The 24,501-nt window shown below is 52.5% G+C and overlaps 1 pseudogene; it reads left to right on the forward strand.

Moving 5' to 3' along the window:
- Nucleotides 1–587: 587 nt before the first annotated feature.
- Nucleotides 588–24,494, forward strand: LOC137161174 (integrin alpha-D-like; annotated as a pseudogene).
- Nucleotides 24,495–24,501: the final 7 nt, after the last annotated feature.

Below are 24,501 nucleotides of genomic sequence, written 5' to 3' on the forward strand. Positions count from 1 at the left end.
ACAAGGTCCTGAGGTCTCTTCTAGCTCACGGGGGGTTGGCAGCTCGTGTAGCTCCTCCAGGTCATAAGGTCCAGGGTTCTCCTCTGGCTTGCCCACTCAGGTAGCTCCTCCAGGTCCTCAGGGCCCAAGGCAATCGGCAGCTCAGGCAGACTTTCCTCAGGGTAATGGTCTGATCCGGACCCAGGCCCCAGCACCAAGGGAGAGACATCCTTCTTCCTCAGCTGCCTTTTTCCTCACTGAGCTGGAAGGTCGGCCTTTTATACTTCCTGTCCCACCTTTCTGCTTCGTCAGGTGGGGATGTACTTCAGGTGCCGGCCACCAGAGGGGGTTTGGCTGTCCCTCACCATCAATCTCTGAGGGAGGCCACACCTCCTGGCTACACTCTCTGTGTAGGGGCGTATGACTAGTTGGTGTCTCAGCGTAGTTGACTTTTTCTTTCTTTCTTCTCCATTTTGCTCTCTCCCTATAACACCCCTGAGTTCCCCTCTCCTTCTAGCTGGTGATTCTCTCTTTTCAGAATCTCTTCTCTTTCCTCCACTGCCTCCTTTCCATGCAGCGTCCTTGATCCTCACACCTCTAGGACAGCATCCCTGCCAGGCACCCTGCTCCACACACACCCACACCCAGCACAGGATGGAACACCTGCCTCTGCTCTTCTACCTGTGCACAGGTAAGTGCTGGCCAGAGGGACTGGGAAAAGCTGGGGTCCTCACAGATGCCCAGTGAGTACCCCTCTGGCAGGGAAATGAGGGCAGCAGGACTGTCAGGACTCCTGGGTCCTTTCCCTGGCTTGCTCTGGGAGGGGAGTGTGGTCTGGTAGGTTACAACGGGGCAAAGTGGGGTGCAGAATTGTGGGGTTGAATGGATAGGGCTGTGGGCAAAGGGCCAAGAGAGGGGCTGAAAGGGTTGTAAGAGGGTGGGAGAATCTGAGGTCAGAACTCCAGGGCTCTCTTCCCAGATCTGGGAGTGGAGTGGAGTCTGGTGAGTAAGAGCCGAGGGGCTGGGGGCCAGGACTCCTGGGTTCTCTCCCCAGTGCTGGGAGGGGAGTGGTATCTGGTGGATTAGAACTGGTGGGTGAAGGGGCTGGGAGCCAGGACTCCTGGGTTTAGTTCCCTCTGTGTTCTGTTCTCCCAGACTTTCTGGGAGGGGAGTGGGTCACAGGGACGACTCCCCTTCTCGGTGGAGTGTGTGTTAGCGGGGGCTGGAAAGGGTCCAGCAAGTGTGAGGCAGATGCAGTGTTTGCAATTGCTCAATTCTTCTGTGCCTTGCTCCAAGCGGAAAGTTAATAGGTTGCAAGAGTCTGTAATCCCCAGCCCCTAGGCGGGACAGGGCTGGCAAGGAGTCAGGAGACATGATGCTCAGTATCCTCTGTGGCTGCAGGCCCAGAGGAGACAAGCACTCCCAGGGTGGCAAAGGAAGGAGGGAGGGGGACCCAGGCCCTCCTGACTCCACTGCATCCCAGCCCAGGGCCTTACCAGTGGCAAGGGGCTCTGCCACTGGGTCAGCGGGGCTCCAGCCACAACACGCAGACACTGGTGCGACCACAAGCTCAGCCAAACTGTAGTCAGCTACCCCTGGGCTACTTCCTCCCACTCTGAACCCGAGTACCTGGGGCCTTCCTCAGATTCTCCAGGGCAGACAGCTAGAGGGAGTCCTAGCAGTCCCTCTTCAGCAGCAGGTCTGGGAACTCCTCAGGGCCATCAGTGGATGGCAGCTCCTCCAGATCACAGGGGCCCTTTGGGTCCTCCGGCCCACAGGGCTCACACAGCTCCGGCGGGTCCCAGGCAATGGGCAGCTCCTTTAGGTCATGGCTGGCCTCAGGGGAGGTCCCTCCCAGTCAGCGGTCTCCGGTAGCTTTTCCCACTCACCAGGGCCAAGCAGGCCCTTAAGGCTCCGGTCAGTGGAGGGCTTGCGCTGCACAACTTCGGGGCCTGGGTCAGGCCCAGATTGCAGCCTCAGGGAAGGCACGTCCTTCTCCGGAAGCAGCTTTCCCCTGACTGAGCTGCTCGTCCGGCCTTTTGCACTTCCCCTTCCTGTCTTGGCCCCGCCGCTCTGCTCCTGTGGCCTGCAGTGTCCTGATCCGCCCAGCAGGGGTGTCACGGCCCTTCCTCCGGCCCAGGCTCCAAGGAAGGCCACAGCGCCTTGCTACACAAACTCTCTGGGGGGGGAGTTGGTCACAGGTTTGACTCCCCTTCTCTTTGGGGTGTGTGCGTTTGTTGGGGCTGGAGATGGGCCAGCAGGTGTGAGGTGGATGCAGTGTTTGCAATTGCTCAATTCTTCTGTAAAACCACAGCAGCTTCCTCCTGCTGCAGCGTCCCATCTGAAGGCCTGGATCAGGGCATGGAGGGGGGTAGACTTTGGGGTGGCTGAGAATGAGGGGGATGGGTTGGGAAGGCGGGACACAGACTGGGAGATGAGGCCTGAAAAGGGATGGAGGGAAGAATGGGGGAAGGCCACCTCAGATCCTCCCGCACCCTCAGCTGCTTTCTTGCTCCACAGTTCTGCACCCCTCTTTGCCCCATATCTGCCTCCTCCTACAGCTCTGGAGGGTCCATACCACCTCCCAGTCCTGGAGGGGGCAGCTCCAAGGAGATTCTCCTTCCCAGGCATGGGTTTGCAGTGATGGAGAGGGCAGAAGGGAAGAGAGCTCCGCATAGGGGGAGTTGACCTCGCTGTGCATTAGGGATTCACTGTTGCCATTGATGGGCTGTTTGGTATTTCTTGTGTCACATGAGTTTGGTGGGTCTCAGTTCCAGCTCCATGACACGACCTTACAAGGCCTGTTCAAAAAAGAACTAGATACATTCACAGAGGATTGGTCCATCAATGGCTACTAGCCAGGATGGACTGGGATGCAATACCATGCTTTGAGCGTCCCTAGCCTCTGTTTGCCAGAAGCTGGGACTGGATCACTTGATTGCCTGTTCTGTTCATTCCCTAAGAAGCACTGGCGTTGGCCACTGTCGGAAGAAAGGACACTGAGCTAGATGGAACAACAGTCTGACCCAGTATGGCCATTCTTATGTAAAAATTAATTATAATATAATAATAATAATAATGTTTAGTATAGAAACTGTCCAAGATAATGACCTCTTGAGATAATGATAATGTGAGATAACTACCTTGGCAAATAAAGCATTTTAAAAATCTTGGCCTCCTCAGAAACATATATTTATATAAATTTCCCAGTCATAAATCTAGCATTCTGGGGCAATGTCACTAAAACAAACTCCAACAAACAAATGTTCCTTTAACGTGCCCGTCCCTTCTCCTTCCACCACACCCCACTCATCGTTGTTGTCCTTGATCAGTGGAGAGCCAGAGTTCAGTGGTGCTTTCACCTGAGTTCACCTACCACGATGGAGGGAGAAGGAGAAGGTGCTTTGCTCATTCACTCCAGTTGCTTGCTGCTCGCTCTGATCACGATTCGTTCGTTGTGCCACTGTTCACTCCACCGCGTCGTCACTGATGGCCTAGCGCTGTCACCTTCTGCTGCCACCTGCCTCTGTGACCTCTCTTGTATCAGACTCTAGAGGCTGCACACAACTCTCAGTGATTTCAGCCTTTGCGGGGGAGGGGGGGGGGAACCTCACCGCTAGTGCAGGCTGGGCTGTCTCTTCCACAGAAACACTGTCCCATGGCAGGTCTAAGCACTTAGACCTGATTATCCGTGATTTCAGCTCTAGTGGTCACATAACAAAACAGAACACTCTCCATGGAGCCTTATGCAGTGGGCTACCAAAGGGGAGAGTGTAGGGGGACAGGCCCCCCAGCGCCAGCCTGTGGGGGGGGGGGTGACTGGGTTGGCTGTTCGTGAAAGGGAGGAGATGGGAGGGGCCAGCCCCTCCAGCCCATCCCACGCATCATAAAGGGCCAGCCCGGTGCCCCCCCATGATGGGCAGTGAGGCCGCCCCTGTCCGATCTAGTGCTGGGCTGGAGCGGGAGAGGTGTGTGTCAGGAGGTGGGTAAGTGCATGGGGAGGCAGCGGAGCCAAGCCTGCATTTGTGCATGCTCCCCAGGTCTCACCCCACCCCAGATACAGACCTCTCTCCCTCCCTAGGGCAGCTGGGGGTGGTGCTGGGACCCCTCTTGCCCTGCAGGGGGCAGTTGATGTGGTGCAGGGGGTGCAAATGCAGGCTTGGACACCGTAGAGCCACAGTACACCACTGATCTTAAGGGACAGATCAAATAGTGCTTGTGACTGTTAGGCAGAGTGACCACACCAAGCAAAACACCTGTCCGCGAAGTCTTTCCTCTCACCACCCAGCTCATCACCTGCTGTCAGGGGAGAGCTCATTCAGCCCTTGCTAACAAATCATAATGTGAATTATTAGGTTGGCCAACATCACTGAAACGAATATGCCGACATTGTCATAAAAAACACTGGGGTGAGGAGGTTAGCCTTTGTTCGTACTTTTCAATCCAATTATGATTTTTCAGGTACAAGTATTTTATCAGATACTGCGTATGCTTTCAAAGTGCATATGAATGTTTCAATTACAATTCAAATGTCCAGCCAGTGACTAAATTGTCAACATTGGATGTAACTAGTTGACCACTGGAAAGGGGGGGTGGGGCAGGGGAGTAGGAAATCCCTGTTGGGGGTTTCTGCCACTGTGTAAATGAACGCATGGAATGATTTGCATAAAATGGACCTCAAAGGCTAGACATAACGGAAGTTTAAATAAGCTGCTGTGGGAGGGGGCAGGGGCTGGGAGGCAGGACTTCTGGGTTCTATACCTGGTTTTCGAGGGGAGTGGAGTCTAGTGGCTTAAACCAGGAGGCCTGGGAGCCAGTCCTAGAAACAGGAGGGGCGGGTCTATCACCTCTCACCATTGGCCCCACTCTCCATAGGGGAAGCTCTAATGAGTGGGTGTTTAACCCCTGCAGTGCTGGCACGAAGCCATGGATCCAGTGTGGACGTGGAGGGACCCATCACCTTCCAGGAGGCAGCCACGGGGTTCGGGCAGAGCGTGGTGCAGTTCGGCAATGCCAGCACTGGGGGGTAAGGGCCGAAAACAGGCTCAGGGCCCCATGGCTACAGGCCTCACACTAACCCCTGAGAGGGCCCGTCTGGCTGTGCTGCTCCACCTGGGCCCCCACACTCCGGGGACGAGGGATGTCCCCTGATCCCCCGTCTGCTTTCCCTCACAGGCTTCTCATTGGGGCCCCGCTGCAGACGGGAGACGTGGGCGAAACCGGCAAAATCTACAAGTGCGACCTGGGCACTGGACGCTGCCAGGAGATCCTCATCCAAAGTAGGGCCACCCAGTGCTGTGTGGTGTAGTGGTTACAGCAGGGGGTCTGGGATTCTGGAATCCTGGGTTCTATTCCCCAGCTCTGGGAGGAGAGTGAAATCTGGTGGGTTGGAATGGGGGATAGGGGACAGGGCTGAGTGTCAAAACTCCTGGGTTCTATCCCCAGCTCTGGCAGTGGGTGAGGTGTATTTGCTCACCCTGAAGTGCGTCTCTCCCCTCTCAGGACCCCCTGATGCTGTGAACATGTCCCTTGGTTTGTCTCTGGCTGCCCAGGGCTCCCAGCTCCTGGTAGGTACCACACATGGAGGGTCTGTGCTGTGACTGGGGGTCTGACACTCACTGGCTGAGAAGTCCAAAGTGCAGCTGCCCCATGTGCCAGTCTTCATGGCTGGTAGTAACTGGGCAGTGTAAGGTGACTGAAGCACCTGGGCAGAGTTGATGATTTGGTGATGTCATTGTCACTGTGATGTAACTCTGTGGGGTCTCGTCTGTAACTCCTGTAATTAGAGGCATTGCATAATGCTGTAGTGGGAAAAGGTGGTCACTGGGTGATGTCACAGTGGCAGCACTTAATGAACTGACTTAGTAGTGAGCATGGTCAGCAGCTGACATCACTGTGGAGACAGTGACTGGGCTATAATAGTTTAAGGGATGGTGGTAACGAGGTGATGTTGCCATGGCAACATTGTGCACAGCCATAGCAGGGAGTGTTGTTAACTGGTTGATATAGTCATGGCAACAGTGATTATGCACTACCATAGCAGAGAGTGTGGTAACCAGGTGATGTCCCTGTGTCACACCCCTGTCCCCTCTCTGGGAGTCAAGTGCTGGGTCCTAGGATCCCATCTGCCTTATTGGTGTCCCCTGCCCTGGCAGGAACTTTCCCTGCATGGCCATGGGTGAGCAGGTCCTGCCTCTCTCACACTGGGGCTCTATTCAGGGGTGACCAGTGACCCCACCCCTCTCTTTTGTCCCAGATGTGCGGTCCCACGGTGCACCAGACCTGTGGGGAGAACATGTACACCAAAGGCTACTGTTTCCTCCTGGACCAGACCCTCCGGCAGCTCCAGCGAATCCCGGAAACCCTGGCAGGTGAGAGCCAGCCCAGGGGATGGGGAACCAGCACCCAGGGGACATGGAGGTGGGGGGTACAGGGCCCAGCGGGGGAGGAGGAGGAATGAGGCTAGATGGGCCCTTGGTCTGATCTGGGGCTTGAGAGAGGGGAAAGGATACCAGGCTAGAGAGGTCCATGCAGGCTGGTAGGGAGGGGGTGGGATACCAGGCTAGATGGGCAGATGTCCTTGCAGTTTCACTGCACTTTGGTGTCTCTTGGCCCATATAGTTGAATTTCTCTGTGTAATTCCCTTCCTCCCCATTCCCCAGAGTGCCCCAAAAATCTCACAGACATCGTGTTCCTCATCGACGGCTCAGGCAGCATTTATTTTGATGACTTTGAACGTATGAAGACGTTTATCGAGGTCATGAGGCGGTTCCATGGCACCAACACACTGGTAACTAGCACCCGCTCATTCTAGAAGACCATTAACTGTCAGCATCCCCTAGCCGGCAGGGCAGCACCAGAGGGGGTTGAGTTGCAGGGAGCAGGATGGGGGCTCATATGGGGTGCTTTCCCCCACAGCTGTGTTGACTCCAATGACCAGCATCTCTGCTATTCTGACTCACTTTTACTCCCCTGCTGCCCTGTTCCCCCTCTTGTCTCCAAGTTTGCCCTCATGCAGTTCTCCACCACTTTCTCAGAGCACTTTGACTTCAACAAGTTCAAGAGCACCCGCGACATAGATTCACTCATCAGAGAAGTTCAACAGCTCGGAGGACTTACCTTCACAGCCTCTGCCATCCGGAAAGTGGTGTAGGTACCTCCTTTTCCCTTACAAGCACTTCCCCTCGCATCCCCAGACATGGAGGTTGAAAGAACTAACCTCCCTGCCTGTGCCCCATTTCCAGGAGGGAACTGTTCACCTCAGAGAGGGGATCCCGGGATGGGGCTGCCAAGATTCTCATCGTGGTAACAGATGGTAGGAAGAACGACTACCTTCAATACTCGGATGTGATTCCAGAGGCAGAGAGAGCTGGGATCATCCGCTACGCCATCGGGGTTAGCTCTGTCTATCCTAATGCTTGCTTACACAATCACAGAACTTTGTTGGGACATTGCAAGTACTGACTCCAGCGCGCACAGACAGGACTGAACTTTCTGCTATCCCACCCGGGTCAGATCCAACAACACAACAACATGCAAGACAACAAGTTGACAAAAAGATAAAGATAAATAGCACCATCTATTGCTGGAGGTGGTCTGCACTAATCACAAGTTTCCCCTCTTTATTTAAAATTCCTACTTAACTCTAATTCCTAGGAATCCATATAAGCTGCCATCCATGCAGGTTTCCATGTTCAGCTGACCCCTTGAGTGCTATATTCAGACTTGCAGACATCACTTGTAGGTGAATCTTAATGATAGGTAATTCAGGGTTCATATCCTCTAGGTCAGGCCTATCTGCCATGGACAGACTGTCTGTTCAAGATGACAGTGGTGGACTGAGGTCCCAAGCGCACCCTGGCAATTCCACCTCCACAACTGGTCTCCCATTATGAGCTGCAAGACCTTGCTGAGGGTATCTCCAAATCCTCTTCTACATCCCTCTGAGATGGCGACTGGGCAGCCCCCGTGTTGGCCATCCCTTTTCCTTCAATGAATCTGTTTGCCAGCTCTCAACGCACGATGAAGGGGCAAACTCTTGCGTCTCGCATGGGCACAGAAAAGTTGTTTGGTTTCCTAATCATTGTGTGAGGTCCCCTCCAAAAGAAGGCAAGTTGGAATTTTTTTTTCCCAGGCTGCTTTTTCCAGTTGTGTAAGACACAGCTTCTCTCCTTCATGGATGGGCACATCATTTTCCTGACGTCTTGTGCCTGGTATACTCGCTTCCAGCTCACCTGTTCCTCCACCTTCTGGCATGCTGTCCTCAGTTCACTGAGATAGCCTCCACCACACAGAATCATAGAGTTGGAAGGGACCTCAGGAGGTCATCTAGTCCAACCCCCTGCTCAAACCAGGACTAACCTCAGCTAAATAATCCCAGCGAGGGTTTTGCCACGCCGCAGTCTAAAAACCTCTAAAGATGGAGATTCCACCACCTCCCTAGGTAACCCATTCCAGTACTTCACCACCCTCCTAGTGAAAAACTTTTTCCTAATGTCCAACCTGGACCTCCCCCACTGCAACTTGAGACCATTGCTCCTCGTTCTGTCATCTGCCACCACTGAGAACAGCCTAGCTCCATCCTCCCTGGAGCCCCCTTTCAGGTAGTTAAAGGCTGCTATCAAATCCCCCCTCATTCTTCTCTTCTGCAGACTAAACTAGCCCAGTTCCCTCAGCCTCTCCTCATAAGTCTTGTGCTCCAGCCCCCTAATCACTTTTGTTGCCCTCTGCTGAACTCTCTCCAACTTGTCCACATCCTTTTTGTAATGGAGGGCCCAAAACTGGACACAATACTCCAAATGCAGCCTCACCAATGCTGAATAGAGGGGAATAATCACTTCCAGCGATCTGCTGGCAATGTTCCTATTAATGCAGCCCAATATGCTATTAGCCTTCTTGACAACCAGGGCACACTGCTGACTCATATCCAGCTTCTTATCCACTGTTACCCCCAGGTCCTTTTCTGCAGAACTGCTGCCTAGCTCGTCAGTCCCCAGTCTGTAGCTGTGCATGGGATTCTTCCGTCCTATGTGCAGGACTCTACACTTGTCCTTGTTGAACCTCATTAGATTTCTTTTGGCCCAGTTTGTTTAGGTCCTTCTGTATCCTATCCCTACCTTCCAGGGTATCTACCACTCCCCCTAGCTTAGTGTCATCTGCAAACTTGCTGAGGGTGTAATCTACCACATCCTCCAGATCATTGATGAAGATGTTGAACAAAACCGGCTCCAGGACCGACCCCTGGGGAACTCCACTTGGGCATGGAGCCATTGATCACTACTCGTTGAGCCCTATGCTCTAGCCAGTTCTCTATCCATTTTATAGTCCATTCATCCAACCCATACTTCCTTAACTTGCTGATAAGAATACTGTGAGAGACCATATCAAAAGCTTTACTAAAGTCAAGGTATATCACGTCCACCGCTTTCCCCACATCCACATAGCCAGTCACTTCATAGAAAGCAATCAGAATGGTCAGGCATGACTTGACCTTGGTGAATCCATGTTGACTGTTCCTGATCACCTTCCTCCCTTCTAAGTGCCTTAAAATGGATTCCTTGAGGACCTGCTCCATGATTTTTCCAGGGATTGAAGAGAGGCTGACCGATCTGTAGTTCCCTGGATCCTCTTTCCTCCCTTTCTTGAAGATGGGCACTATATTTGCTTTTTTCCAGTCATCAGGGACCTCCCCCAATTGCCACAAGCAAAGGCTTTCTGAAAATCTAACAACACTCTGTAAACTGAATCACCGTGTCCACATTCTTCTTGACCCCCACAAAGAATTCTGGTAGATTGATGGAGCATGATTTCCCTTTACAAAAACCATGTTGACTCTTCCCTAACAAATCGTATTCATCTATGTGTCTGATAATTCTGTTCTTTATTATAGTTTTTGCCTGGTCCTGAGGTTAGGTTTACTGGCCTGTAATTGTCGAGATTACCTCTGGAGACTTTTTTAAAATCTGGTATCACATTAACACATCCCTGCCTTCAGTTTAGTGTCTGTGGCCCTGTGAGAGTTGAAACAGTAAAGAGACGGAAAATTTTCCTCTCTTTATTTCCTTCATTCAGCCTCCAAGTCCATGTTGCTCTTCCAGGGGTGCGATAGGGCCTCTGTGTTGTGATGTTCCCTCATGGCCCATCTGATTTTGATAGTTCTTCTGGACAGGCAGGGGGAAACACTTTCTCATCTGAACTCACATGTTTAGAGCAAACATTTTCAAAGTTATAAAGCAAAAGTTACCTATTTCCTTATAACATGGAACACAGACATTACAAATAAGATTAATGCAAACATTCTATAACATTCTATAGTATCTAAACACTACATACATTTGTACAAGACTAATACCTATTTTGAGCAACCCAAACACATTCCTCTGGAAAGAATTTTCCCCAAGGCAGATTGGCAAAGGCTCTGGGGAGTTTTCACCTTCCTCTGTAGCATGAGGTATGGCTCACCTGCTGGCGGACTCTGTGTACCATAAAGTCTTTAAACCCTGATTAATAACTCAGTCATAAGTTAGAGGTCTATTACAGGAGTGGATGGGTGAGGTTCTGTGGCCTGCATTGTGCAGGAGGTCAGACTAGATGATCATATTGGTCCCTTCTGACCTTAGAGTCTATGAATGCATAAGTGAACTGGTCTGGTCTCCAGCTATGAGTTTGTCAGTTCTTAGCTAATATGTGCAGCCTTGGCAAGAGCTGGCACCTGGCCTGCCAGCGTCACATTGCTCTGAAAATATCCACTCAACATGCAGCAGCAGTCCAAAAAAGCTAAGAAAATATTAGGAACTACTAGGAAAGGGATCGCTAATAAGACATTAAATATCATAATGCCACTATGTAAATCCATAGTACACCCACACCTTGAATATTGTGTGCAGTTCTGGTCACTTCATCTCAAAAAATGGAAAAAGTACAGTGAAGGGCAACAAAAATGATTAGGTGTATGGAACAGTCTCCATGTGAGGAGAGATTGAAAAGAGTGGGACTTTTCATCTTGGAAAAGAGATGACTAAGAGGGGCTATGATAGAGGTCTATAAAATCATGACTGGTGAGGAGAAAGTGAATAAGGAAGTGTTATTTACTCCTTCTCAAAACACAAGAACCAGGGGTCACCTAATGAAATTAATAGGCAGCTGATTTAAAATGAAAAAAAGGAAGTATTCCTTCACACAATGCACAGTCAGACTGTGGAACTCATTGCCAGGGGATGTTGTGAAGGTTAAAAGTATAACTGGGTTTAAAAAGAACTATATAAGTTCATGGAGGATGGGTCCATCAATGGCTGTTAGCCAAGATGGTCAGCGATGCAACCCCATGCTCTGGGTGTCCCTAAACCTCTGACTGGATGCTGGGACTGGATGACAGGTTGGATCAATTTTGATTCCCTCTGAAGCACCTAGCATTGGCTACTGTCAGAAGACAGGATATTGGGCTAGATGGACCATGGGTCTGACCCAGTATGGCTGTTCTTATGTTACATTCCCTGGTCTCACGTGCACCTTTACCTCGTGAAGGTTGGCAGTGCTTTCTCTGGTCATGAGGCCCAGCAGGAGCTCCGTGATATCGCCTCTAATCCTGCCAACGAACACATCTTCCATGTGAATGCCTTTGACGCTCTCCAGGGCATCCAGAACCAGCTGCGAGACAAGATCTTTGCCATTGAAGGTACTGGACCAGGGAGATGCCCTTCATTTACCCTGGGGCTATGTAAACTGGTTCCTGGGCTTGAGATGGGCTGGGGAGCTGCTGGGATTCTGTATTGGAAAGGGACCCAACAGCTATCTGTCTAAGGAGTACATTCTGTGCCCATCACCAGAATATCAGAGCTCCAGGGTGAAATGCTAAGCACTCAGGATCCTGCTAACAACTCTGGCTGCTCTTTTAATGTACTGCTCAGGGGAGGTCAAATTAACTCATGTGCATTGATCAGTGGGACTGGCTGGCTCAGCGGGGAAGGGGACATGAGTCCTTTCACCTCTAGGGTCTGTGGCTTTGATTCAGCCCCACGACAAGGGACTGGCTGGCTCAGGGGGCCAGGGAGTGAGACATGGGGCCTTTCCCCTTAGGGAGAGCTGCTTTGGCTCCAGGGTGTGGGGGATGGGACACGAGGCTTCTCTAGGGATGAACTCTCCCATGTCTGTCTCTCTTTCTTCCCAGGCATACAGTTCCAAAACAGCAGCTCCTTCCAGCTGGAGATGTCTCAGGAAGGATTCAGCTCCCTGCTGTCCCCTGTGAGTGATGCTTGGGCCACGTGCGTGTTCCACACTGCCGTCTTTGATGGATCCTCCTTGGCAGAATCTGACTGGCTTTATGCCTGGAGGGGGAGCCCACCATTTAGTCGTCCAGAGCAGTGTAGGAGGTGCTTTAATTTTGCAGTCAGAGCTGGCCCTAATGCCCCACTGTGGGGTGCTGTGCTGCAGGGAGCACAGTGGGGGCTCCATAGAGGGTGCTCTCCCTTTGCAGTCAGTTGAGGCCCAAATGTCCCAGTGCAGAGAGGTGCAGTGGAGAAGGGTGGGGAATGAGTAGGGGGTGCTTTCCCTTCAGTCAGGGCTGGCCCCAATTCCCCAATGCAGCACTACAGGGTGCTGTGATGCAGCATGTGACTCAGTCTAGGAATTATTTCTCTCTTGCTATATTTTGCTGTGCTGTCTGTTTTGTGCAAATCCATCCCCTTTCTTGGGTGTGGGGGTTTAGGACGGATCTGTCCTGGGAGCAGTAGGAGCCTATGACTGGTCCGGTGGGATATTCCTGTATGGGAGCAGTGGGGAGCCGAGCTTCATCAATGTATCCAGAACCTCCGGGGACATGAAAGACGCTTACCTTGGTAAGAATAACCTGGGATAAATCTTTGAGCACAGCTGTAGTGCAGTGTTCCTATCAGATAGCTTGTGAGCTGCTGTGTCCCACCCCAACCATGGCTGAATCTCAGTGCTGGAAACGGGATCCCTGTAGAAGCAGCCCCCGTACCCCAAACCAGAGGTGGGTGCATCTCAGCTCCGAGGGTAGGATCCCTGCATAAACAGTTTCCATGTTCCCTCCCCCAGGCAGATGCAGTCCACTGACAGGTGAAATATATCAGTTTATAAAATCTTTTATGCATCGTCTTGGTTAAGGATGAGCAGCGTTAGAATGTTAATAATGGACTCTTCAATCTAGCAGAGAAAGGTCTAACATGATGCAATGGCTAGACACATTCAGACTGAAAATAAGCTGTCAGTTTTTAAAGGTGAAGGTAATAATCACGGGAACAGTTTACCAAGGATTGTGATGTGTTCTCCATTACTGATCATTTTTAAATGATGATTGGAAATTTTTCTGAAAAATCTGCTCTAGGAAATTTTTTGTTTGTTTTTGAAAAATTCTCTGGCCTGTCTTGTACAGGAGGTCAGACACATTGAGGACAATGGTCCCTTCTGGTCTTGCAAGCTATGATCTGTGAACAGGGTCTTTGACTTCAAAAAGCTAACTTTAAAAAATTATGGGAATTAGTTGGGGAAGTGGACTGGACTGAAGAACTCATGGATATAAATGTAGAGGAGGCTTGGAATCACTTCAAGTCAAAGTTGCAGGAACTATCTGAAGCCTGCATCTCAAGGAAGGGAAAAAAATTCATAGGCAAGAGTTGTAGACCAAGCTGGATGAAGTAAGCATCTCAGACATGTGATTAAGAGAAATAAAAAAGCCTACAAGGAGTGGAAGATGGGATGGATCAGCCAGGAAAGCTACTTCTTGGAGCTCAGAACATGTAGAGAGAAAATGAGAAAGGCCAAAAGCCAAGTAGAGTGGGACTTTGCAAAAGGAATTAAAACCAATAGTAATAGGTTCTATAGCCATATAAAAGGAAGAAAACAAAGAAAGAAGAAGTGGGACCACGAAGCATTGAGGATGGGGTGGAGGTTAAGGATAATCTAGGCATGGCCGAATATCTAAACAAATACTTTGCCTCCATTTTTAATGAGGCTAATGGTGCTCTTGGGGATAGTCGTAGGATGGCTAAAGGGAATGAGGATATGGAGGTAGAAATTACTACATCCGAGGTAGAAGCCAAACTCAAACAAACAGCTCAATGGGATTAAATCAGTGGGGCCGGATAATCTCCATCCAAGAATATTAAAGGAACTAGCACCTGAAATTTCAAATCCATTAGCAAGGATTTTAATGATTCTGTAAACTCGGGCTGTACTGTATGACTGGATGATTGCTAACATAGTTCTTATTTCTAAGAAAGAGCAAAAAGTGATCTGGATAACTAGAGGCCTGTTAGTTTGACCTCAGTAGTATGCAAGGTCTTGGAAAAAAATATTGAAAGAAAAAAATAGTTAATGACATCAAAGTTAACAGTAATTAGGATAAAATAGAACATGGCTTTAGAAAAGGTAGATCATGCCAGACCAACCTGATTTCCTTTTTTGAGAAGATAACAGATTTTTAGACAAAAGGAATGCAGTGGATCTAATTTACCTAGATTTCAGGAAGGCATTTGTTATGGTTCCACATGGGGCATTATTAGTTAATTTGGAAAAGATGTGGATTAATATAAAAATTGAAAGGTGGATAAGGAACTGCTTAAAGGAGAGACTTCAACAGGTCATGCTGAAAGGTGAACTGTGAGGTAGGAGGGGAGGTTACCAGTGGAGGTCTTCAGGGATCGGTCTTGGGACTGGTCTTATTTAACCTTTTTATTACTGAACTTGGCACAAAAAGTGGGAGTGTGCTAATAAAGCTAGTGGATGTCACAAAGTTGGAAGGTATTGCCAATACAGAGAAGCATTGGGATATCATACAGGAAGATCTGGATGGCCTTGTAAACTGGAGTAATAGAAATAGGATGAAATTTAATCGTGGAAAGTGCAAGGTCATGCATTTAGGGACTAATGAGAAGAATTTTTTATATGAGCTGGGGACACATCAGTTCAAAGTGACAGAGGAGGAGAAGGACCTGGGCATATTGGTTGATCACAGGATGACTATGAGCCCCCAATGTGATGTGGCCATGAAAAACGCTAATGTGGTCCTTGGATGCATCAGACGAGGTAATTCCAGTGGAGATAGGGAGGTGTTAGTACCGTTATGCAAGGCACTGCTGAGACCTCATCTGGAATACTGTATGCAGTTCTGGTCCCCCATGTTTAAGAACAATGGATTCAAACTGGAACAGGTGCAGAGAAGGGCTACTAGAAAGATCCACAAATGGAAAACCTGCTTTATGAAAGGAAACTCAAAGAGCTTGGCTTGTTTAACCTAAGCTAAAGAAGGCTGTGGGAGATATGATTGCTCTCTATAAATACATCAGAAGGATAAATGCCAGGGAAGGAAAGGAATTATTTAAGTTCAGCACCAATGTGGACACAAGAACTAATGGATATAAACTGGCCATCAGAAAGTTTAGACTTGAAATTAGATGCAGGTTTCTAACAACAGAGGACTGAAGTTCTGGAATAGCCTTCCAAAGGGAGCAGTGGGGGCAAAAATGTAGCTGTCTTGAAACTGAGCTTGATAAGTTTATGGAAGGTGTGGCAGATGGCCGGCTTCCCCCTAATGGGTTTCACGCTCTCCTGTTTGTAGTGGGCCAGGAAGTTGCCCATCACCCCATCTTCCCAGGGGAGGGGGGAGGGACCCAGACCCACCCGCTCCTCTGGGTCCCAGCCCAGGGGCCCTATGAGGAGCAGCTATGTACAGCTGGTACTGCTTTCCAGACTGCACACTCTTCCCCTGGGCTAATGTTCCCCCTCCTTCAGTCCTTCTGGGTTCTTGAGCTGGTACCTTTCTCCTAGCTGCTCCATGACAGAACTCTGCTCTCCAGTCCATTCCTCTACACAACTCAGCACTCTCATGCTCCACTCTGCTCATGCACTGACTGTTTGGAGCAGAGGGCTTTTATGGAGCACCTGGCTGATCCTTAATCAGCCTCAGCTGCTCCTAATTGCCCCCTAATGGCTCTGAGTTAGGCAGCAGGGAACAAGGCCCTGAGCATTCTGGAGCTCCTCTCTCTCCCGTCCACACTCTCCTGAGGCTGCTGTGGAGAAGACTGCTTGTTCGTGGAGCTCCTGGGGTTACTGCTCGTGCTTGGGGGGCCCTGCCGGCCTATCCCCCCTCCTGGCCAGCTGGGGAGGAGTAGGTGAGTGGCCATTCTGCTGCCGCCACCCACACCACCGGTGATGAGGCCTTCCTGAGCTGGCTGCTGCTGCTGCTTCTGCTTGTGAGGAGGAGCTCACCTACCATCTCTGCAACTGTTGCTGCTGCTGGGGGAGCACTCCGGATGGGGCTGATTTGTTTGCTGGACTAGTGACTGTGCCACCTCTGCTCTTGTGATGGTGGGGACAGGTACTGTTGTTTCTGTGGGGGTGGGGGCGTGGAGCTCTCCCCCTGGTCTATCTGCTCCCCACTTTGCCCCACCACCACCATCGTCATTGCTGTCACCCCCTCCGTTACCCCCAGCCACTGTTTGTTGCTCCTCTTCACCTTCGGCCGAGCCACTCGTCCCTTGGACCACCTGGGACCACTGCAGCAGCAGGGACTTGGTTTCTCCCACCACTCGAGCCCACCTGGGGGCCTGCGCTCCCCCTTACCCCCCTTGGCTTTCCTCCCCTTGTCCGGCTGGAGAACTTCCCTTGTCCCCTGCTCTGCCCTCCGATGTCACCCACCTGGTTCCCCCCCCCCCTTGCTTTTGTCCTTCCCTAGCCCTGAGTGTTTGTTTTGTTTGCCCAGCCCAGCCCTGCCTGTCAGCATTTTTTTGTCTGTTCCTGCCCCGTTCCTTGGAGCCTTTTGCTTCTCCCTGCCCTGCCCTTGTTCTGTGCCTGCACCTAATCATCCCCATGCCCTTGTTGCCTTCCCTTGCCCTGACCTGCCCCTCCCCCCCCGCAGTGCGCCCCGATGTTCCTAAGCATTGGTGAGCCCCCAGGACCCCAGTTCCCTTTCATTTTGGCCCCTCTTCACTACACCCCCTGATGAGCTCATGACCCCCCCCCCAAAGCAGCCAGAGGAGCCGGCACCCCCCCCACATTCCTGCCCCGCCCCTGCCCCCCCCTTTGCGGCGCCCTCCTCCCCAGCCTGCAGCCTAGCGAGGAGGAGTGGTTAGCCATTTTGCCCCCCCTCCCCTTCGCAGACCACCCTCTCCCCTTGGTGTTTGCCCCTGTAACCCCACCCTGCTTGCAGCCTGGCAGGGCGGGGTGGTCAGTCTTGACCCGCCCCCTTCCCTCTCCCTTCCCCCTCCAGGTGCCTGCATCTATATCGCTCGTCACCATCTTTCACGGGCCCACTCCTCCAGCGTTCGGCCGGCCCCCTTCTCGGATCACCATCTGGTGACCATGACGGCCTCTCTCACCGCGGAGAGGCTGAGGCCGGCCTACTGGCATTTTAACAACAGCCTGCTGGAGGATGTGGGCTTCATGGCATCCTTCCAGGAGTTCTGGCTGGCCTGGTGGGAGCAGAGGCATGCCTTTCCCTCAGCGCGGCGATGATGGGAAGTAGGGAAGGTGCGCGCCCGGCTCTTCTGCTGTGACTACACTCGGGGGGGCCAGCCGACAGGGATGCGGGGATAGAGCAGCTGGAGCGGGAGGTCTTGGTGCTGGAGAGGCGTCTGGCCACCAGCCCCTATGATCCGTCCCTCTGCGGAGCGTGCCAGAAGAAGCGGGAGGAGCTTTGGGCCCTCGAAGACCTTTGGACTTGGGGTGCCTTTGTTCGATCCCACATCCGTCTCCTTCAGGAGATGGACCGCAGCTCCCACTTCTTCTATGCCCTGGAGAAACGGAGGGGGGCCCGGAAGCATGTCATCTGCCTTTCGGCGGCTGACGGCGCCCCCCTCACGGATCCGGTGGAGATGCATGGCAGGGCCAGGGCCTTCTACGCTGCCCTTTTCTCCCTGGATCCGACCGACGTCGCCGCCCTCAGGGTACTCTGGACTGAACTCCCCACAGTCGGCGCGGGCGACCGGGACCGGGTGGAGCTACCTCTCACTCTGGCCGAGTTCTCGGAAGCCCTCCGCCTCATGCCCACAAATAAATCCCTGGGCATGGACGGGCTGACCATGAAATTCTACCGCGCGTTCTGGGACGTCCTCGGCCCGGACCTTGCCATCGTCTGGGCCGAGTCCGAGGGCGGAGGAGCGCTCCCCCTTTCGTGCAGGCGGGCCGTGCTCGCCTTGCTGCCTAAGAAGGGGGACCTCCGTGACCTTCGGAACTGGCGTCCCATCTCGCTCCTCAGCACAGACTATAAAATCATAGCCAAAGCCATCTTGCTGCGGCTGGGGTCCGTGCTGCAGAACGTGGTCCATCCCGACCAGACCTACACCGTCCCGGGCCGTACCATCTTTGATAACTTGTATGTGGTCCGGGATCTCTTGGAGCTCGGGTGTAGGGACGGTCTGTCGTTCGCCCTCCTGTTCCTGGACCAGGAGAAGGCGTTCGACCAGATGGACCACGGGTATCTCCTGGGCACCCTGCGGGCGTTCGGCTTCAGGCCCTGCTTTGTGGGCCTTCTCCAGGTGCTGAACGCCTCCGCGGAGTGTTTGGTCAAGCTCAACTGGACCCTGAGCGAACCGGTCAACTTCGGGCACGGGGTGCGTCAAGGCTGTCTGCTGTCGGGCCAGCTGTACGCTCTGGCCATCGAGCCCTTCCTCCGGCGGAGGAGACAGAGGTTGACGGAGTTGGTGCTCCGTGAGCCAGAGCTGAGGTTGGTCTTGTCAGTGTATGCCGACGACGTACTCCTCGCGGTCCAGGACCCGGGCGACCTGGTGCGGTTGGAGGCCTGCCTGGCCCTCTACTCAGAAGCCTCCTCCGCCCAGGTCAACTGGGTCAAGAGCTCTGGCCTGATGGTAGGGGCTGGGTGGCGGGCGAGTTCCCTCCCACCCGCGCTTCAAGCCATCTGGTGGAGCGCGGGTCCGCTGCTCTATCTGGGCGTTTACCTTTCTGCCACCCATCCCTCCCCAGCGGAGAACTGGCATGATTCGGAGGGCAGGGTGTCTGAGCGGCTGCGGAGATGGACGGGACTGCTCCAGTGCCTCTCCCTTCGGGGGCGGGCACTGGTGCTTAACCAGCTAGTCCTGTCCATGCTCTGGCACCAGCTCAAAACCCTGGTCCCGCCCCCGGGTTTCCTGGCCCACCTCCAGATGACCGTTCTGGAGTTCTTCTGGCCAGGACTGCACTGAGTCTCTGCAGGGATTCTGAGTCTTCCCCTGGAGGAGGGAGGGCAGGGCCTGGGCTGCCTCTGCAGCCAGGTCCATATCTTCCGCCTCCAAGCTCTGCAGAGACTCCTTTATGGTGCAGGTAGGTCGGCATGGAGCCACTTGGCACACGCCTTCCTCCGCCGCCTCTGCGGGCTCCGATACGACCGGCAGCTCCTTTATCTCCATCTGAGGGGTCTTCCGTGAGACCTCTCCGAGCTGCCGGTCTTCTACCGGGACCTCCTCCGGGCCTGGAGGCTGCTTGCGGTCTCCAGGCCCCTTGTGGCCACGGAGGGGACGGATCTCTTCACGAAGCCCCTGCTACGCAATCCCCACCTTCATGTGCAGGCGGCAGAGACCCTCTCGGTGCGCCGGAGGGTGGTCCTGGCAGGAGTCACCAAGATCGGAGATCTCCTGGACTATGACCGGGGGGACTGGGTGGATCCCCAGGCGCTGGCTCGGCACTTGGGGCTCTCCACCCTTCGCACCCCCCGGCGCATACTCCAGGAGGTGAAGGCAGCCTTGCTCTCTGCTGCTCGGGCCTACCTCGAGTGGGTCTTGCGAGAGGGTGGTCCCTGCCCCACCCTCAGCCCCAGCCCTCCGGTGCTCTCCATCGGGCCCTGGCCCCGCGAATCCTCCCGATCCCCCTCCCCCTACACCCTGAGCTGGCTGCGCAAGTTGCAGCCGGTTCTTTTTCGAACCGCGCCGAGGGACCATCTTACACGCTCGTGCTCCACACCCTTCACTTCCTCGCCCTCGTGTCCCGCCCTGACACCAAGTGGCGGGACCTGTTACCACCTGTGGAGGGCAAGGACACCTGGTGGGCCAGTCTGTATTCCACCTTGACCCCGCGGCCCACTGGGGACATCAGTTGGCGGCTCCTTCACAGAGCCGTGAGCACGTGCGTGTACTTGGCACGGTTCACCCCTCGTCCCAACACCTGACCCTACTGCGGCACATCTACCTTGAGTGCGCCAGGCTGCAGCACCTATTCCGGCTCCTCCAGAACCTCTTGCTGAATCTATGTTTGATTTGCAGGGGGGGGAGTTTCTGTCTTGGACCTCCCAGCTAGTGCCTTTTCCACTACATTGATCTGGGTGCTTTCAAGGTCCTGCTGTCCTGAGTTATCTGTAACTCTGCAACAGGCTGTGGGGTCTTTTGTGTCACCTGCCACCCTTCACCTGTTTTACCCACTCTGGGTGGGAACCAGGGGTTTTAACATCCCAGCCACAAGAATCTTCCCACCAGGTTCCAGTCATGGCAATGATATCTGAGATGAGTCTCATCCGTGAGAATTTCCTGTCCCTTTTTGCTTGTGACTCAGACAGCTCGCATTGCTATAGAAGCATTTAAATATATCTTCCCTTTGCATCTTTGCCACTTTGGTTCAATATGTCCCTGGCATCTTGAGGGGAAGTGATATCTTTAAATGTGGAGCTTGGATCCCATCAGATGGCATGGTAAACTGGGATGCCCCCAGTGGGGCACTAGGGGTCGCTCCGCTTCGGGGACTGGGGCATGGGTCTCAGTAGGGGGTGGTCTCCTCTCACAATCTGTGCTGGCCCCAATACCCCAGGGGGGCACTAGGGGATGTTGAGTGGGTGGGGGTCTCAGTAAGGAGCACTCTCCCCTCTCAGCCAGTGCTGACTCCATTTGCCACTCTCCTTATCACATATGGGGGCGCAAAGGGGCTCCTGACACCTCCCCGCCAGGCAGGCTCAGCAGGGCTCAGTATCAAGCCCTTATACTGCTATAAAGGCTGTGAGACCCTGTGCCAGGAGATGCCTGCTGCCCCCCCTCACCTCTCCCTGTCTCTGTCTCTTTCAGGTTATTCAGCTGAGCTCATCATATCCCAGGGGCGGAGCATGTATGTGGTCGGGGCCCCTCGCTACAATCACATTGGCAAAGTCATCCTATTCGGGCAAGATGCCGAGCACAGAGGGTGGCAGGCGGAAGCCGAGGTATTGGGAGAGCAGGTAAGGGAAGACACAGGGAGTGATGGGCAGAGAGAGAGGGAGGCGAGGAAGTTTGCAGTATTTCCACAACATGTAACATTCTGGGGTCAGATCTAACCTGTTGGCAGCAGCAGGGATGTTTCAGTCAGAGAAACTGAGGCAATGGATAAATGCTATTGATGTAGACAACTGCACCACAGCTAACAATCAGCATGATGTTGATCATTTATTTATTTGTTTTGCGGTTGTCCCTCCCAACACTATGGACCAGCTACAGTTATGGACTAGGACTCCACTGTGCGAGGCACGGTACAAACACAGGTTAGAAAGATGGTTCCTGCCCCCAGAGAGCTGACATATATAAGAGCATAACTTATATGTTCATTTAGATGAAACTCATGAGTGATCCAGACAGAGAGAGTGAGCAAACATTTAACTTGTGCAAACACGGTAGCTTACGTAATTGCACCACAGCTAGCAATAAGCACCTCTCACATACAGCTGCCTGTGTGTTCAGGGAAACAGAACCGGAAAGACCATTTCAGTCAAGTAGACTCAGTGAATAAACTTTACTTATACAAACACAGCAGCTAAAAAGAACGGAACCTCTCCAGGTCGGCTCATATTTCGGGGGCACGCTGTGCACTGTGGACCTCAACAGAGATGGGAACACGGACCTGGTTCTGATCGGAGCCTCCACGTACCATACACCTCAGAATGGAGGGCGTGTCCATATCTGTCTGATTAACCAGCAGGTAGGAGAGGGTAGAACTGGGGATTTGTGGTGTAGCTGGACAGATTTGGGGCTAGGATCCCATTAAATGGCTTGCTAGGGAGAGATGTCTCCAATGTTCCAGTCCAGCGCAAAGGGGCGCTTGTGCTGACTGAAACCGGAGGCAGAGTGGGGGGCTTGGTGGGGATGCTCTCTCCTGACAGTCAGTACTGAGCCCAATTCTCTAGTGCGGTGCTAGGGGGTGCTGTGCTGCAGGGAGCAGAGAAGGGTCTCTGAAGGGGGCACTGATACTTTCCCAATGTGTCTCTTTGGATCTGCCCTGCAGGGGCCGACACTGATCTGTACCAAGACACTGCAGGGACAGATGGGGTAGACGTTTGGGCACTTTGCACCAGCATGTCTGCAATTGGGGACATCAGCGGGGATGGACAGACGGACGTGGCCATTGGGGCCCCCATGGAGAACGACAATCATGGGGCCTTGTACATCTTCCATGGGGAAAAGAGAGGCATCAGTTCCCAGTACAGACAGGTGAGCCCAGCTCCTGTGGGGAGGGGTCAACACAGCCCTGAAGGGCCGTTATAGGGGCCCCACGGCCCCCAGTGCCCATTATACGGTACAGCAGTGCTTTTCCCACCCCTTACTGCTCTCTCTGACCCCAGCGCATAGAGGGGTCACTGTTTCCCAGCAGGCTGCATTACTTTGGCCAGGCCATCAGTGGCGGGACAGACCTGACGGGGGATGGACTTCCGGACATTGCGGTGGGAGCACAGGGGCAGGTCCTGCTGCTGAGGTGAGAGTTACTCCAGTGGTTCTCAACACCACCCGGGGGTACACAGAGCTCTCCTAGGGGATACATCAACACATCAAGATATTTGCCCAGTTTTACAACACGCTACATGAAAAGCACTAGTGAAGTCAGTACAAACTAAAATTCCATTCAGACAATGACTTATTTATACATCTCTATACACTATACACTGAAATATAAGTCCAATATTTATATTCCAATTGATTTATTTCATAATTAATTGGTAAAAGTGAGAAAGTAAGCAACTGTTCAGTAACAGTGTGCTGTGGCAGTTTTGTGTTCTTTTGTCTGATTTTGTAAGCAAGTAGTTTTTAAGTGAGGTGGAACTTCAGGTTATGAAAGACAAATGAGACTCCTGAAAGGGGTACAGTAATCTGGAAACATAGAGAGCCACTGAGTTACTCTGTGTCTTTGCACAGCTCCACATGACAATCATAGACAGCACCAGTACATGGTTGTGTGTGTGTCTGTCTGTCTGTCGGCTTCTGCTTGCTGGAAAATGACAAGGGCACATACCCAACATTGTCTGTGTGCTCTATCATTAGATTTCACCAACCACATAACAAGAGTGGACTCCTCAGGCACTATAACAGCCTTATCATGGAACCCGAGACAGCCCCCTTGTGCCCTCCGGTCTATCTTGCCACCCAGGCAAGCCTGCCTTTGCGATAGATGGTCCCTTATAACAAAAATCATAACAATATTCAGGTTCCTCTCAGTCCCAAAGGACCAGTCACTTATCCCAGGTCAGTTGTGTCTCAGATCTCAAACCAATCCTGTAATAAACTAACTAAAGATATATTAACTAAATTAAAAAAAACCAAGAGAGTTATATACAAGGTTAAAGCAGGTAATGTACACATATAACTGAGCTACAATCTCAGGTTCCAAAAGATAAGAGAATCTTCTGTAATAAGCAAACTCTCTATGTCCTTTAGGGCTAATCCAGGCTCAGCAGCTGGAGGGCTTTTGGTTCTCTTTTAGATTCCAGGGAGCACAAAACATAAGTTTCTCCTTGTCAGGGATTTTTATCCCCTTCTCCCTAGAGCCCAGGCTGATGGGACGAGTTCATGTGCAGGTCTCCTCTACCTAGAGGGGGTGAGAAATGCAGTTACCCAAGTCTTCCTTCTTCAATGTCTCACAATGGCTCCTTTGGTTTCAAAGGCCTTCTCCTCAGGCAGGAGCTAACACCTTCTGTAGGAAGCCAGCATTTTTTGCATTAGAGAAGCCTCCTTTTCTGGCTGATGAGTGACACAGTTACGGAAGTTTAAAAGGTAAAGACTCACTATAACTTTATACCAGGGGCTACAGAGGTTACAAGTGAGAGCAACGCAAGCTGCCTCCGAGAAGCATTTCATCAAGTCTAAACACTAACTACATACTTACCACCTTAACTTCTGTTTTAGCAATGCTAATACGTGGGGGAGCCAGGCTGGTTTCCAGCTGTGCATCCGTCAGTGTGCAGTGAGACCTCCTGCCGTGCCGTGGGCTGACACCTGGGTCTGCCAGAGTCACAGGCACAATGACAGCTCTGCTGCTCCCTTCCCTGCCCTCCCCCCATCTCCTCTGGCAGAGCTGTGTGTCCATAACTTGTCTCCATGGGGTGCTGTGACTGGATCCGGGGTGGATGGGAGGCTCTGGGCAGGGAGGGGGCCTGGCCCCATTGCTGGGAGCGGCTGCATGACAGTTCTGTTCCCTCCATGGCAGGTCCCGGCCGGTGCTCAGAGTCGGGGTCTCCATCAGCTTCCAGCCCCCCATGATCCCCACCTCGGCCTTCAACTGCCAGGGGCAGGAGCAGTTAAACACAAAGGCCAGCATGGCAGAAGTTTGCTTCACTGTCACTAAGAGCACCAT

Source organism: Emydura macquarii, unplaced genomic scaffold (assembly GCF_026122565.2).
Source record: "Emydura macquarii macquarii isolate MOO-44397 ecotype Brisbane River unplaced genomic scaffold, CSIRO-AGI_Emac_v2 contig_2255, whole genome shotgun sequence".
In the NCBI taxonomy this organism is placed as follows: Eukaryota; Metazoa; Chordata; order Testudines; family Chelidae; genus Emydura; species Emydura macquarii.